Source organism: Brienomyrus brachyistius, chromosome 2 (genome assembly GCF_023856365.1).
Source record: "Brienomyrus brachyistius isolate T26 chromosome 2, BBRACH_0.4, whole genome shotgun sequence".
Lineage (NCBI taxonomy): Eukaryota > Metazoa > Chordata > Actinopteri > Osteoglossiformes > Mormyridae > Brienomyrus > Brienomyrus brachyistius.
Window position 1 is genome coordinate 38,112,956 of NC_064534.1, and position 13,210 is coordinate 38,126,165.

The 13,210-nt window shown below is 44.5% G+C and overlaps 10 non-coding genes and 1 pseudogene across 10 annotated transcripts; all 11 read left to right on the forward strand.

The window, feature by feature from the left end:
* Window positions 1-271: 271 nt before the first annotated feature.
* LOC125732971 (5S ribosomal RNA) lies at window positions 272-390 on the forward strand. The gene has a single exon (XR_007392331.1). It is a non-coding gene; the product is annotated as a 5S ribosomal RNA (ribosomal RNA).
* Window positions 391-1,463: 1,073 nt separating this feature from the next.
* LOC125732972 (5S ribosomal RNA) lies at window positions 1,464-1,582 on the forward strand. The gene has a single exon (XR_007392332.1). It is a non-coding gene; the product is annotated as a 5S ribosomal RNA (ribosomal RNA).
* A 1,073-nt stretch (window positions 1,583-2,655) lies between these two features.
* Window positions 2,656-2,774, forward strand: LOC125732973 (5S ribosomal RNA). Its single transcript, XR_007392333.1, has one exon. It is a non-coding gene; the product is annotated as a 5S ribosomal RNA (ribosomal RNA).
* Window positions 2,775-3,849: 1,075 nt separating this feature from the next.
* Window positions 3,850-3,968, forward strand: LOC125736871 (5S ribosomal RNA). The gene has a single exon (XR_007396139.1). It is a non-coding gene; the product is annotated as a 5S ribosomal RNA (ribosomal RNA).
* Window positions 3,969-5,045: 1,077 nt separating this feature from the next.
* LOC125734753 (5S ribosomal RNA) lies at window positions 5,046-5,164 on the forward strand. Its single transcript, XR_007394056.1, has one exon. It is a non-coding gene; the product is annotated as a 5S ribosomal RNA (ribosomal RNA).
* A 1,083-nt stretch (window positions 5,165-6,247) lies between these two features.
* LOC125733354 (5S ribosomal RNA) lies at window positions 6,248-6,366 on the forward strand. Its single transcript, XR_007392700.1, has one exon. It is a non-coding gene; the product is annotated as a 5S ribosomal RNA (ribosomal RNA).
* Window positions 6,367-7,444: 1,078 nt separating this feature from the next.
* On the forward strand, window positions 7,445-7,563 carry LOC125732974 (5S ribosomal RNA). Its single transcript, XR_007392334.1, has one exon. It is a non-coding gene; the product is annotated as a 5S ribosomal RNA (ribosomal RNA).
* A 1,075-nt stretch (window positions 7,564-8,638) lies between these two features.
* Window positions 8,639-8,757, forward strand: LOC125733355 (5S ribosomal RNA). Its single transcript, XR_007392701.1, has one exon. It is a non-coding gene; the product is annotated as a 5S ribosomal RNA (ribosomal RNA).
* Window positions 8,758-9,835: 1,078 nt separating this feature from the next.
* Window positions 9,836-9,954, forward strand: LOC125732975 (5S ribosomal RNA). The gene has a single exon (XR_007392335.1). It is a non-coding gene; the product is annotated as a 5S ribosomal RNA (ribosomal RNA).
* A 1,076-nt stretch (window positions 9,955-11,030) lies between these two features.
* Window positions 11,031-11,149, forward strand: LOC125736633 (5S ribosomal RNA). Its single transcript, XR_007395908.1, has one exon. It is a non-coding gene; the product is annotated as a 5S ribosomal RNA (ribosomal RNA).
* A 1,107-nt stretch (window positions 11,150-12,256) lies between these two features.
* Window positions 12,257-12,375, forward strand: LOC125732130 (5S ribosomal RNA; annotated as a pseudogene).
* The last annotated feature ends 835 nt before the right edge of the window (window positions 12,376-13,210 follow it).

Consider the following 13,210-nt stretch of genomic DNA (forward strand, 5'->3'; position numbering starts at 1 on the left):
GGGGGACGTGCGGCGATTAACCTGTGCGGTAGTGAAAAGGAGTTAAAAAGAAGGAAGTGTGCGGATGCGGAAAGAATGGAATAATTGTGGTAGGCTGCCGGCTGAGTAGTTTGGTGAAGGTTTGGTGTGGGTCCGGCGCTGCCGATTGGATGGTGGGGCTGCAGTGTGAGTCAGATAAAAAAAAAAAAAGAACATTAGTAGGATCCAATGGGACCAACTGGCATGTTTAGAGGCGTGTAATGCAAAAGGGCTGTTTTTGGTCGCATCTTTCGCTTACGGCCATACCACCCTGAACACGCCCGATCTCGTCTGATCTCGGAAGCCAAGCAGGGTAGGGTCTGGTTAGTACTTGGATGGGAGACCACCTGGGAATACCAGGTGCTGTAAGCTTTTCTCACTTTTACTTTATACAGGGGGCGCTCCACTTCACGATTAATTTAAATCTATCACTCCCCTTCCATTTTACTATTTTATATATATATTTTTTCTCTCATTCATAAAGGCAGCTTTTACACACCGTTTTACTCTAAATACTGCCTGGTAATTATAGCTGCTGTAAGCTGTTCGTGCCTTTATTCCACCAGGGCGCGATCTTCTCACAAACTTGAAGACTGTCACTCCCCATTCACGTTTTACAACTTATTGTTAATGATAAAGAGACAGCTTTTTACACACAGTTTTAAACAAAGTACTGATATTATTCCTCTTCAACTGACCGCTTTGTTTTCTATGCAAAAACCACTTCGCCACAGAAGACTCGATATTATTGGCATAGCAAGTTCTGCTCTTCTCCTTTCAAAACTTGCTAAAAGCTGTATTTAAAAGAACAGATTGGCCGGGGTAATTCACACCCTTCAATGCCAGCTTAATGTTTAGGTTAGTGGGAATCACAGAGGAATTAGGGATGGAAACTTCTTTGCTGGTGGCAGAAGCGGTCTGGTGAATTTTTAGAGAGAAGAGGCCGTCGATGTTTGAATGTAGAAAATTGTTCTGGCTGCAGCCTGCAGTATGGACTTGTTGGTGTGTGTAGCTCCCAGTGTTCTGACAGCGCGACGTTTTAGGGAAGCATGTGATTCAGCAGCTACCAGTGGGCTTCGTGCGGCGGAGATTTTGTGGCTGTTAGTGGAGTTGATAACAGAGGGTCGTTAAGAGAAGCCTGCATGCAGTAGGCAAAGGAGTAATGTTTGCCGGCGGGGGACGTGCGGCGATTAACCTGTGCGGTAGTGAAAAGGAGTTAAAAAGAAGGAAGTGTGCGGATGCGGAAAGAATGGAATAATTGTGGTAGGCTGCCGGCTGAGTAGTTTGGTGAAGGTTTGGTGTGGGTCCGGCGCTGCCGATTGGATGGTGGGGCTGCAGTGTGAGTCAGATAAAAAAAAAAAAAGAACATTAGTAGGATCCAATGGGACCAACTGGCATGTTTAGAGGCGTGTAATGCAAAAGGGCTGTTTTTGGTCGCATCTTTCGCTTACGGCCATACCACCCTGAACACGCCCGATCTCGTCTGATCTCGGAAGCCAAGCAGGGTAGGGTCTGGTTAGTACTTGGATGGGAGACCACCTGGGAATACCAGGTGCTGTAAGCTTTTCTCACTTTTACTTTATACAGGGGGCGCTCCACTTCACGATTAATTTAAATCTATCACTCCCCTTCCATTTTACTATTTTATATATATATTTTTTCTCTCATTCATAAAGGCAGCTTTTACACACCGTTTTACTCTAAATACTGCCTGGTAATTATAGCTGCTGTAAGCTGTTCGTGCCTTTATTCCACCAGGGCGCGATCTTCTCACAAACTTGAAGACTGTCACTCCCCATTCACGTTTTACAACTTATTGTTAATGATAAAGAGACAGCTTTTTACACACAGTTTTAAACAAAGTACTGATATTATTCCTCTTCAACTGACCGCTTTGTTTTCTATGCAAAAACCACTTCGCCACAGAAGACTCGATATTATTGGCATAGCAAGTTCTGCTCTTCTCCTTTCAAAACTTGCTAAAAGCTGTATTTAAAAGAACAGATTGGCCGGGGTAATTCACACCCTTCAATGCCAGCTTAATGTTTAGGTTAGTGGGAATCACAGAGGAATTAGGGATGGAAACTTCTTTGCTGGTGGCAGAAGCGGTCTGGTGAATTTTTAGAGAGAAGAGGCCGTCGATGTTTGAATGTAGAAAATTGTTCTGGCTGCAGCCTGCAGTATGGACTTGTTGGTGTGTGTAGCTCCCAGTGTTCTGACAGCGCGACGTTTTAGGGAAGCATGTGATTCAGCAGCTACCAGTGGGCTTCGTGCGGCGGAGATTTTGTGGCTGTTAGTGGAGTTGATAACAGAGGGTCGTTAAGAGAAGCCTGCATGCAGTAGGCAAAGGAGTAATGTTTGCCGGCGGGGGACGTGCGGCGATTAACCTGTGCGGTAGTGAAAAGGAGTTAAAAAGAAGGAAGTGTGCGGATGCGGAAAGAATGGAATAATTGTGGTAGGCTGCCGGCTGAGTAGTTTGGTGAAGGTTTGGTGTGGGTCCGGCGCTGCCGATTGGATGGTGGGGCTGCAGTGTGAGTCAGATAAAAAAAAAAAAAGAACATTAGTAGGATCCAATGGGACCAACTGGCATGTTTAGAGGCGTGTAATGCAAAAGGGCTGTTTTTGGTCGCATCTTTCGCTTACGGCCATACCACCCTGAACACGCCCGATCTCGTCTGATCTCGGAAGCCAAGCAGGGTAGGGTCTGGTTAGTACTTGGATGGGAGACCACCTGGGAATACCAGGTGCTGTAAGCTTTTCTCACTTTTACTTTATACAGGGGGCGCTCCACTTCACGATTAATTTAAATCTATCACTCCCCTTCCATTTTACTATTTTATATATATATTTTTTCTCTCATTCATAAAGGCAGCTTTTACACACCGTTTTACTCTAAATACTGCCTGGTAATTATAGCTGCTGTAAGCTGTTCGTGCCTTTATTCCACCAGGGCGCGATCTTCTCACAAACTTGAAGACTGTCACTCCCCATTCACGTTTTACAACTTATTGTTAATAATAAAGAGACAGCTTTTTACACACAGTTTTAAACAAAGTACTAATATAATTCCTCTTCATCTCACCGCTTTGTTTTCTATGCAAAAACAACTTCACCACAGAAGACTCGTTATTATTGGCATGGCAAGGTCTGCTCTTCTCCTCCTTTCAAAACTTGCTAAAAGCTGTATTTAAAAGAGCAGGTTGGCCGGGGTAATTCACACCCTTCAATGCCAGCTTAATGTTTAGGTTAGTGGGAATCACAGAGGAATTAGGGATGGAGACTTCTTTGCTGATGGTAGAAGCGGTCTGGTGAATTTTTAGAGAGAAGAGGCCGTCGATGTTTGAATGTAGAAAATTGTTCTGGCTGCAGCCAGCAGTATGGACTTGTTGGTGTGTGTAGCTCCCAGTGTTCTGACAGCGCGACGTTTTGGGGAAGCATGTGATTCAGCAGCTACCAGTGGGCTTCGTGCGGCGGAGATTTTGTGGCTGTTAGCGGAGTTGATAACAGAGGGTCGTTAAGAGAAGCCTGCATGCAGTAGGTAAAGGAGTAATGTTTGCCGGCGGGGGACGTGCGGCGATTAACCTGTGCGGTAGTGAAAAGGAGTTAAAAAGAAGGAAGTGTGCGGATGCGGAAAGAATGGAATAATTGTGGTAGGCTGCCGGCTGAGTAGTTTGGTGAATGTTTGGTGTGGGTCCGGCGTTGCCGATTGGATGGTGGGGCTGCAGTGTGAGTCAGATAAAAAAAAAAAAAAACATTAGTAGGATCCAATGGGACCAACTGGCATGTATAGAGGCGTGTAATGCAAAAGGGCTGTTTTTGGTAGCATCTCTCGCTTACGGCCATACCAACCTGAACACGCCCGATCTCGTCTGATCTCGGAAGCCAAGCAGGGTATGGTCTGGTTAGTACTTGGATGGGAGACCTCCTGGGAATACCAGGTGCTGTAAGCTTTTCTCACTTTTACTTTATACAGGGGGCGCTCCACTTCACGATTAATTTAAATCTATCACTCCCCTTCCATTTTACTATTTAATATATATATATATATATTTCTCTCATTCATAAAGGCAGCTTTTACACACCGTTTTACTCTAAATACTTCCTGGTAATTCTAGGTGCTGTAAGCTGTTCGTGCCTTTATTCCACCAGGGCGCGATCTTCTCACAAACTTGAAAACTGTCACTCCCCATTCACGTTTTACAACTTATTGTTAATGATAAAGAGACAGCTTTTTACACACAGTTTTAAACAAAGTACTGATATTATTCCTCTTCAACTGACCGCTTTGTTTTCTATGCAAACACCACTTCGCCACAGAAGACTCGATATTATTGGCATAGCAAGTTCTGCTCTTCTCCTTTCAAAACTTGCTAAAAGCTGTATTTAAAAGAACAGATTGGCCGGAGTAATTCACACCCTTCAATGCCAGCTTAATGTTTAGGTTAGTGGGAATCACAGAGGAATTAGGGATGGAAACTTCTTTGCTGGTGGTAGAAGCGGTCTGGTGAATTTTTAGAGAGAAGAGGCCGTCGATGTTTGAATGTAAAAAATTGTTCTGGCTGCAGGCTGCAGTATGGACTTGTTGGTGTGTGTAGCTCCCAGTGTTCTGACAGCGCGACGTTTTGGGGAAACATGTGATTCAGCAGCTACCAGTGGCCTTCGTGCGGCGGAGATTTTGTGGCTGTTAGCGGAGTTGATAACAGAGGGTCGTTAAGAGAAGCCTACATGCAGTAGGCAAAGGAGTAATGTTTGCCGGCGGGGGACGTGCGGCGATTAACCTGTGCGGTAGTGAAAAGGAGTTAAAAAGAAGGAAGTGTGCGGATGCGGAAAGAATGGAATAATTGTGGTAGGCTGCCAGCTGAGTAGTTTGGTGAATGTTTGGTGTGGGTCCGGCGTTGCCGATTGGATGGTGGGGCTGCAGTGTGAGTCAGATAAAAAAAAAAAAAAACATTAGTAGGATCCAATGGGACCAACTGGCATGTATAGAGGCGTGTAATGCAAAAGGGCTGGTTTTGGTAGTATCTCTCGCTTACGGCCATACCAACCTGAACACGCCCGATCTCGTCTGATCTCGGAAGCCAAGCAGGGTAGGGTCTGGTTAGTACTTGGATGGGAGACCTCCTGGGAATACCAGGTGCTGTAAGCTTTCCTCACTTTTACTTTATACAGGGGGCGCTCTACTTCACGTTTAATTTAAATCTATCACTCCCCTTCCATTTTACTATTTAATATATATATATATATATATATTTTTCTCTCATTCATAAAGGCAGCTTTTACACACCGTTTTACTCTAAATACTTCTTGGTAATTCTAGGTGCTGTAAGCTGTTCGTGCCTTTATTCCACCAGGGCGCGATCTTCTCACAAACTTGAAAACTGTCACTCCCCATTCACGTTTTACAACTTATTGTTAATGATAAAGAGACAGCTTTTTACACACAGTTTTAAACAAAGTACTGATATTATTCCTCTTCAACTGACCGCTTTGTTTTCTATGCAAAAACCACTTCGCCACAGAAGACTCGATATTATTGGCATAGCAAGTTCTGCTCTTCTCCTTTCAAAACTTGCTAAAAGCTGTATTTAAAAGAACAGATTGGCCGGGGTAATTCACACCCTTCAATGCCAGCTTAATGTTTAGGTTAGTGGGAATCACAGAGGAATTAGGGATGGAAACTTCTTTGCTGGTGGTAGAAGCGGTCTGGTGAATTTTTAGAGAGAAGAGGCCGTCGATGTTTGAATGTAAAAAATTGTTCTGGCTGCAGCCTGCAGTATGGACTTGTTGGTGTGTGTAGCTCCCAGTGTTCTGACAGCGCGACGTTTTGGGGAAACATGTGATTCAGCAGCTACCAGTGGCCTTCGTGCGGCGGAGATTTTGTGGCTGTTAGCGGAGTTGATAACAGAGGGTCGTTAAGAGAAGCCTACATGCAGTAGGCAAAGGAGTAATGTTTGCCGGCGGGGGACGTGCGGCGATTAACCTGTGCGGTAGTGAAAAGGAGTTAAAAAGAAGGAAGTGTGCGGATGCGGAAAGAATGGAATAATTGTGGTAGGCTGCCGGCTGAGTAGTTTGGTGAATGTTTGGTGTGGGTCCGGCGTTGCCGATTGGATGGTGGGGCTGCAGTGTGAGTCAGATAAAAAAAAAAAAAAACATTAGTAGGATCCAATGGGACCAACTGGCATGTATAGAGGCGTATAATGCAAAAGGGCTGTTTTTGGTAGCATCTCTCGCATACGGCCATACCACCCTGAACACGCCCGATCTCGTCTGATCTCGGAAGCTAAGCAGGGTAGGGTCTGGTTAGTACTTGGATGGGAGACCTCCTGGGAATACCAGGTGCTGTAAGCTTTTCTCACTTTTACTTTATACAGGGGGCACTCCACTTCACGATTAATTTAAATCTATCACTCCCCTTACATTTTACTATTTTATATATATCTATATATTTTTCTCTCATTCATAAAGGCAGCTTTTACACACCGTTTTACTCTAAATACTTCCTGGTAATTCTAGGTGCTGTAAGCTGTTCGTGCCTTTATTCCACCAGGGCGCGATCTTCTCACAAACTTGAAGACTGTCACTCCCCATTCACGTTTTACAACTTATTGTTAATGATAAAGAGACAGCTTTTTACACACAGTTTTAAACAAAGTACTGATATTATTCCTCTTCAACTGACCGCTTTGTTTTCTATGCAAAAACCACTTCGCCACAGAAGACTCGATATTATTGGCATAGCAAGTTCTGCTCTTCTCCTTTCAAAACTTGCTAAAAGCTGTATTTAAAAGAACAGATTGGCCGGGGTAATTCACACCCTTCAATGCCAGCTTAATGTTTAGGTTAGTGGGAATCACAGAGGAATTAGGGATGGAAACTTCTTTGCTGGTGGCAGAAGCGGTCTGGTGAATTTTTAGAGAGAAGAGGCCGTCGATGTTTGAATGTAGAAAATTGTTCTGGCTGCAGCCTGCAGTATGGACTTGTTGGTGTGTGTAGCTCCCAGTGTTCTGACAGCGCGACGTTTTAGGGAAGCATGTGATTCAGCAGCTACCAGTGGGCTTCGTGCGGCGGAGATTTTGTGGCTGTTAGTGGAGTTGATAACAGAGGGTCGTTAAGAGAAGCCTGCATGCAGTAGGCAAAGGAGTAATGTTTGCCGGCGGGGGACGTGCGGCGATTAACCTGTGCGGTAGTGAAAAGGAGTTAAAAAGAAGGAAGTGTGCGGATGCGGAAAGAATGGAATAATTGTGGTAGGCTGCCGGCTGAGTAGTTTGGTGAAGGTTTGGTGTGGGTCCGGCGCTGCCGATTGGATGGTGGGGCTGCAGTGTGAGTCAGATAAAAAAAAAAAAAGAACATTAGTAGGATCCAATGGGACCAACTGGCATGTTTAGAGGCGTGTAATGCAAAAGGGCTGTTTTTGGTCGCATCTTTCGCTTACGGCCATACCACCCTGAACACGCCCGATCTCGTCTGATCTCGGAAGCCAAGCAGGGTAGGGTCTGGTTAGTACTTGGATGGGAGACCACCTGGGAATACCAGGTGCTGTAAGCTTTTCTCACTTTTACTTTATACAGGGGGCGCTCCACTTCACGATTAATTTAAATCTATCACTCCCCTTCCATTTTACTATTTTATATATATATTTTTTCTCTCATTCATAAAGGCAGCTTTTACACACCGTTTTACTCTAAATACTGCCTGGTAATTATAGCTGCTGTAAGCTGTTCGTGCCTTTATTCCACCAGGGCGCGATCTTCTCACAAACTTGAAGACTGTCACTCCCCATTCACGTTTTACAACTTATTGTTAATAATAAAGAGACAGCTTTTTACACACAGTTTTAAACAAAGTACTAATATAATTCCTCTTCATCTCACCGCTTTGTTTTCTATGCAAAAACAACTTCACCACAGAAGACTCGTTATTATTGGCATGGCAAGGTCTGCTCTTCTCCTCCTTTCAAAACTTGCTAAAAGCTGTATTTAAAAGAGCAGGTTGGCCGGGGTAATTCACACCCTTCAATGCCAGCTTAATGTTTAGGTTAGTGGGAATCACAGAGGAATTAGGGATGGAGACTTCTTTGCTGATGGTAGAAGCGGTCTGGTGAATTTTTAGAGAGAAGAGGCCGTCGATGTTTGAATGTAGAAAATTGTTCTGGCTGCAGCCAGCAGTATGGACTTGTTGGTGTGTGTAGCTCCCAGTGTTCTGACAGCGCGACGTTTTGGGGAAGCATGTGATTCAGCAGCTACCAGTGGGCTTCGTGCGGCGGAGATTTTGTGGCTGTTAGCGGAGTTGATAACAGAGGGTCGTTAAGAGAAGCCTGCATGCAGTAGGTAAAGGAGTAATGTTTGCCGGCGGGGGACGTGCGGCGATTAACCTGTGCGGTAGTGAAAAGGAGTTAAAAAGAAGGAAGTGTGCGGATGCGGAAAGAATGGAATAATTGTGGTAGGCTGCCGGCTGAGTAGTTTGGTGAATGTTTGGTGTGGGTCCGGCGTTGCCGATTGGATGGTGGGGCTGCAGTGTGAGTCAGATAAAAAAAAAAAAAAACATTAGTAGGATCCAATGGGACCAACTGGCATGTATAGAGGCGTATAATGCAAAAGGGCTGTTTTTGGTAGCATCTCTCGCATACGGCCATACCACCCTGAACACGCCCGATCTCGTCTGATCTCGGAAGCTAAGCAGGGTAGGGTCTGGTTAGTACTTGGATGGGAGACCTCCTGGGAATACCAGGTGCTGTAAGCTTTTCTCACTTTTACTTTATACAGGGGGCACTCCACTTCACGATTAATTTAAATCTATCACTCCCCTTACATTTTACTATTTTATATATATCTATATATTTTTCTCTCATTCATAAAGGCAGCTTTTACACACCGTTTTACTTTAAATACTTCCTGGTAATTCTAGGTGCTGTAAGCTGTTCGTGCCTTTATTCCACCAGGGCGCGATCTTCTCACAAACTTGAAGACTGTCACTCCCCATTCACGTTTTACAACTTATTGTTAATGATAAAGAGACAGCTTTTTACACACAGTTTTAAACAAAGTACTGATATTATTCCTCTTCAACTGACCGCTTTGTTTTCTATGCAAAAACCACTTCGCCACAGAAGACTCGATATTATTGGCATAGCAAGTTCTGCTCTTCTCCTTTCAAAACTTGCTAAAAGCTGTATTTAAAAGAACAGATTGGCCGGGGTAATTCACACCCTTCAATGCCAGCTTAATGTTTAGGTTAGTGGGAATCACAGAGGAATTAGGGATGGAAACTTCTTTGCTGGTGGCAGAAGCGGTCTGGTGAATTTTTAGAGAGAAGAGGCCGTCGATGTTTGAATGTAGAAAATTGTTCTGGCTGCAGCCTGCAGTATGGACTTGTTGGTGTGTGTAGCTCCCAGTGTTCTGACAGCGCGACGTTTTAGGGAAGCATGTGATTCAGCAGCTACCAGTGGGCTTCGTGCGGCGGAGATTTTGTGGCTGTTAGTGGAGTTGATAACAGAGGGTCGTTAAGAGAAGCCTGCATGCAGTAGGCAAAGGAGTAATGTTTGCCGGCGGGGGACGTGCGGCGATTAACCTGTGCGGTAGTGAAAAGGAGTTAAAAAGAAGGAAGTGTGCGGATGCGGAAAGAATGGAATAATTGTGGTAGGCTGCCGGCTGAGTAGTTTGGTGAAGGTTTGGTGTGGGTCCGGCGCTGCCGATTGGATGGTGGGGCTGCAGTGTGAGTCAGATAAAAAAAAAAAAAGAACATTAGTAGGATCCAATGGGACCAACTGGCATGTTTAGAGGCGTGTAATGCAAAAGGGCTGTTTTTGGTCGCATCTTTCGCTTACGGCCATACCACCCTGAACACGCCCGATCTCGTCTGATCTCGGAAGCCAAGCAGGGTAGGGTCTGGTTAGTACTTGGATGGGAGACCACCTGGGAATACCAGGTGCTGTAAGCTTTTCTCACTTTTACTTTATACAGGGGGCGCTCCACTTCACGATTAATTTAAATCTATCACTCCCCTTCCATTTTACTATTTTATATATATATTTTTTCTCTCATTCATAAAGGCAGCTTTTACACACCGTTTTACTCTAAATACTGCCTGGTAATTATAGCTGCTGTAAGCTGTTCGTGCCTTTATTCCACCAGGGCGCGATCTTCTCACAAACTTGAAGACTGTCACTCCCCATTCACGTTTTACAACTTATTGTTAATAATAAAGAGACAGCTTTTTACACACAGTTTTAAACAAAGTACTAATATAATTCCTCTTCATCTCACCGCTTTGTTTTCTATGCAAAAACAACTTCACCACAGAAGACTCGTTATTATTGGCATGGCAAGGTCTGCTCTTCTCCTCCTTTCAAAACTTGCTAAAAGCTGTATTTAAAAGAGCAGGTTGGCCGGGGTAATTCACACCCTTCAATGCCAGCTTAATGTTTAGGTTAGTGGGAATCACAGAGGAATTAGGGATGGAGACTTCTTTGCTGATGGTAGAAGCGGTCTGGTGAATTTTTAGAGAGAAGAGGCCGTCGATGTTTGAATGTAGAAAATTGTTCTGGCTGCAGCCAGCAGTATGGACTTGTTGGTGTGTTTAGCTCCCAGTGTTCTGACAGCGTGACATTTTGGGGAAGCATGTGATTCAACAGCAACCAGTGGGCTTCGTGCGGCGGAGATTTTGTGGCTGTTAGCGGAGTTGATAACAGAGGGTCTTTAAGAGAAGCCTGCATGCGGTAGGCAAATGAGTAATGTTTGCCGGCGGGGGACGTGCGGCGATTAACCTGTTCGGTAGTGAAAAGGACTTAAAGAGAAGGAAGTGTGCGGATGCGGAAAGAATGGAATAATTGTGGTAGGCTGCCGGCTGAGTAGTTTGGTGAATGTTTGGTGTGGGTGCGGCGCTGCCGATTGGATGGTGGTGCTGCAGTGTGAGTCAGATAAAAAAAAAAAAAAAACAGGAGTAGGATCCAATGGGACTAACTGGCATGTATAGAGGCGTGTAATGCAAAAGGGCTGTTTTTGTTCGCGGCTCTCGCTTATGGCCATACCACCCTGAACACGCCCGATCTCGTCTGATCTCGGAAGCTAAGCAGGGTAGGGTCTGGTTAGTACTTGGGTGGGAGACTGCCTGGGAATACCACGTGCTGTAAGCTTTTCTCACTTTTACTTTATACAGGGGGCACTCCACCTCACGATTAATTTAAATCTATCACTCCCCTTCCATTTTACTATTTTATATATATATATATATATATATATATTTTTTTTTTTTTTTTTTTTTTTCTCTCATTCATAAAGGCAGCTTTTACACACCGTTTTACTCTAAATACTTCCTGGTAATTCTAGGTGCTGTAAGCTGTTCGTGCCTTTATTCCACCAGGGCGCGATCTTCTCACAAACTTGAAGACTGTCACTCCCCATTCACGTTTTACAACTTATTGTTAATGATAAAGAGACAGCTTTTTACACACAGTTTTAAACAAAGTACTGATATTATTCCTCTTCAACTGACCGCTTTGTTTTCTATGCAAAAACCACTTCGCCACAGAAGACTCGATATTATTGGCATAGCAAGTTCTGCTCTTCTCCTTTCAAAACTTGCTAAAAGCTGTATTTAAAAGAACAGATTGGCCGGGGTAATTCACACCCTTCAATGCCAGCTTAATGTTTAGGTTAGTGGGAATCACAGAGGAATTAGGGATGGAAACTTCTTTGCTGGTGGTAGAAGCGGTCTGGTGAATTTTTAGAGAGAAGAGGCCGTCGATGTTTGAATGTAGAAAATTGTTCTGGCTGCAGCCTGCAGTATGGACTTGTTGGTGTGTGTAGCTCCCAGTGTTCTGACAGCGCGACGTTTTGGGGAAGCATGTGATTCAGCAGCTACCAGTGGGCTTCGTGCGGCGGAGATTTTGTGGCTGTTAGCGGAGTTGATAACAGAAGGTCATTAAGAGAAGCCTGCATGCGGTAGGCAAAGGAGTAATGTTTGCCGGCGGGGGACGTGCGGCGATTAACCTGTGCGGTAGTGAAAAGGAGTTAAAGAGAAGGAAGTGTGCGGATGCGGAAAGAATGGAATAATTGTGGTAGGCTGCCGGCTGAGTAGTTTGGTGAATGTTTGGTGTGGTTCCGGCACTTCCGATTGGATGGTGGGGCTGCAGTGTGAGTCAGATAAAAAAAAAAAAAAAAACAGGAGTAGGATCCAATGGGACTAACTGGCTTGTATAGAGGCGTGTAATGCAAAAGGGCTGTTTTTGGTAGTTTTTCGCGCTCACGGCCATACCACCCTGAACACGCCCGATCTCGTCCGATCTCAGAAGCCAAGCAGGATAGAGTCTGGTTAGTACTTGGATGGGAGACCTACTGGGATTACCCTGTGCTGTAAGCTTTTCTCACTTTTACTTTATACAGGGGGCGCTCCACTTCTCGATTAATTTAAATCTATCACTCCCCTTCCATTTTACTATTTTATATATATATATTTTTTTTTTCTCTCATTCATAAAGGCAGCTTTTACACACCGTTTTACTCTAAATACTTCCTGGTAATTCTAGGTGCTGTAAGCTGTTCGTGCCTTTATTCCACCAGGGCGCGATCTTCTCACAAACTTGAAGACTGTCACTCCCCATTCACGTTTTACAACTTATTGTTAATGATAAAGAGACAGCTTTTTACACACAGTTTTAAACAAAGCACTGATATTATTCCTCTTCAACTGACCGCTTTGTTTTCTATGCAAAAACCACTTCGCCACAGAAGACTCGATATTATTGGCATAGCAAGTTCTGCTCTTCTCCTTTCAAAACTTGCTAAAAGCTGTATTTAAAAGAACAGATTGGCCGGGGTAATTCACACCCTTCAATGCCAGCTTAATGTTTAGGTTAGTGGGAATCACAGAGGAATTAGGGATGGAAACTTCTTTGCTGGTGGTAGAAGCTCTCTGGTGAATTTTTAGAGAGAAGAGGCCGTCGATGTTTGAATGTAGAAAATTGTTCTGGCTGCAGCCTGCAGTATGGACTTGTTGGTGTGTGTAGCTCCCAGTGTTCTGACAGCGTGACGTTTTGGGGAAGCATGTGATTCAGCAGCTACCAGTGGGCTTCGTGCGGCGGAGATTTTGTGGCTGTTAGCGGAGTTGATAATAGAGGGTCGTTAAGAGAAGCCTGCATGCGGTAGGCAAAGGAGTAATGTTTGCTGGCGGGGGACGTGCGGCGATTAACCTGTGC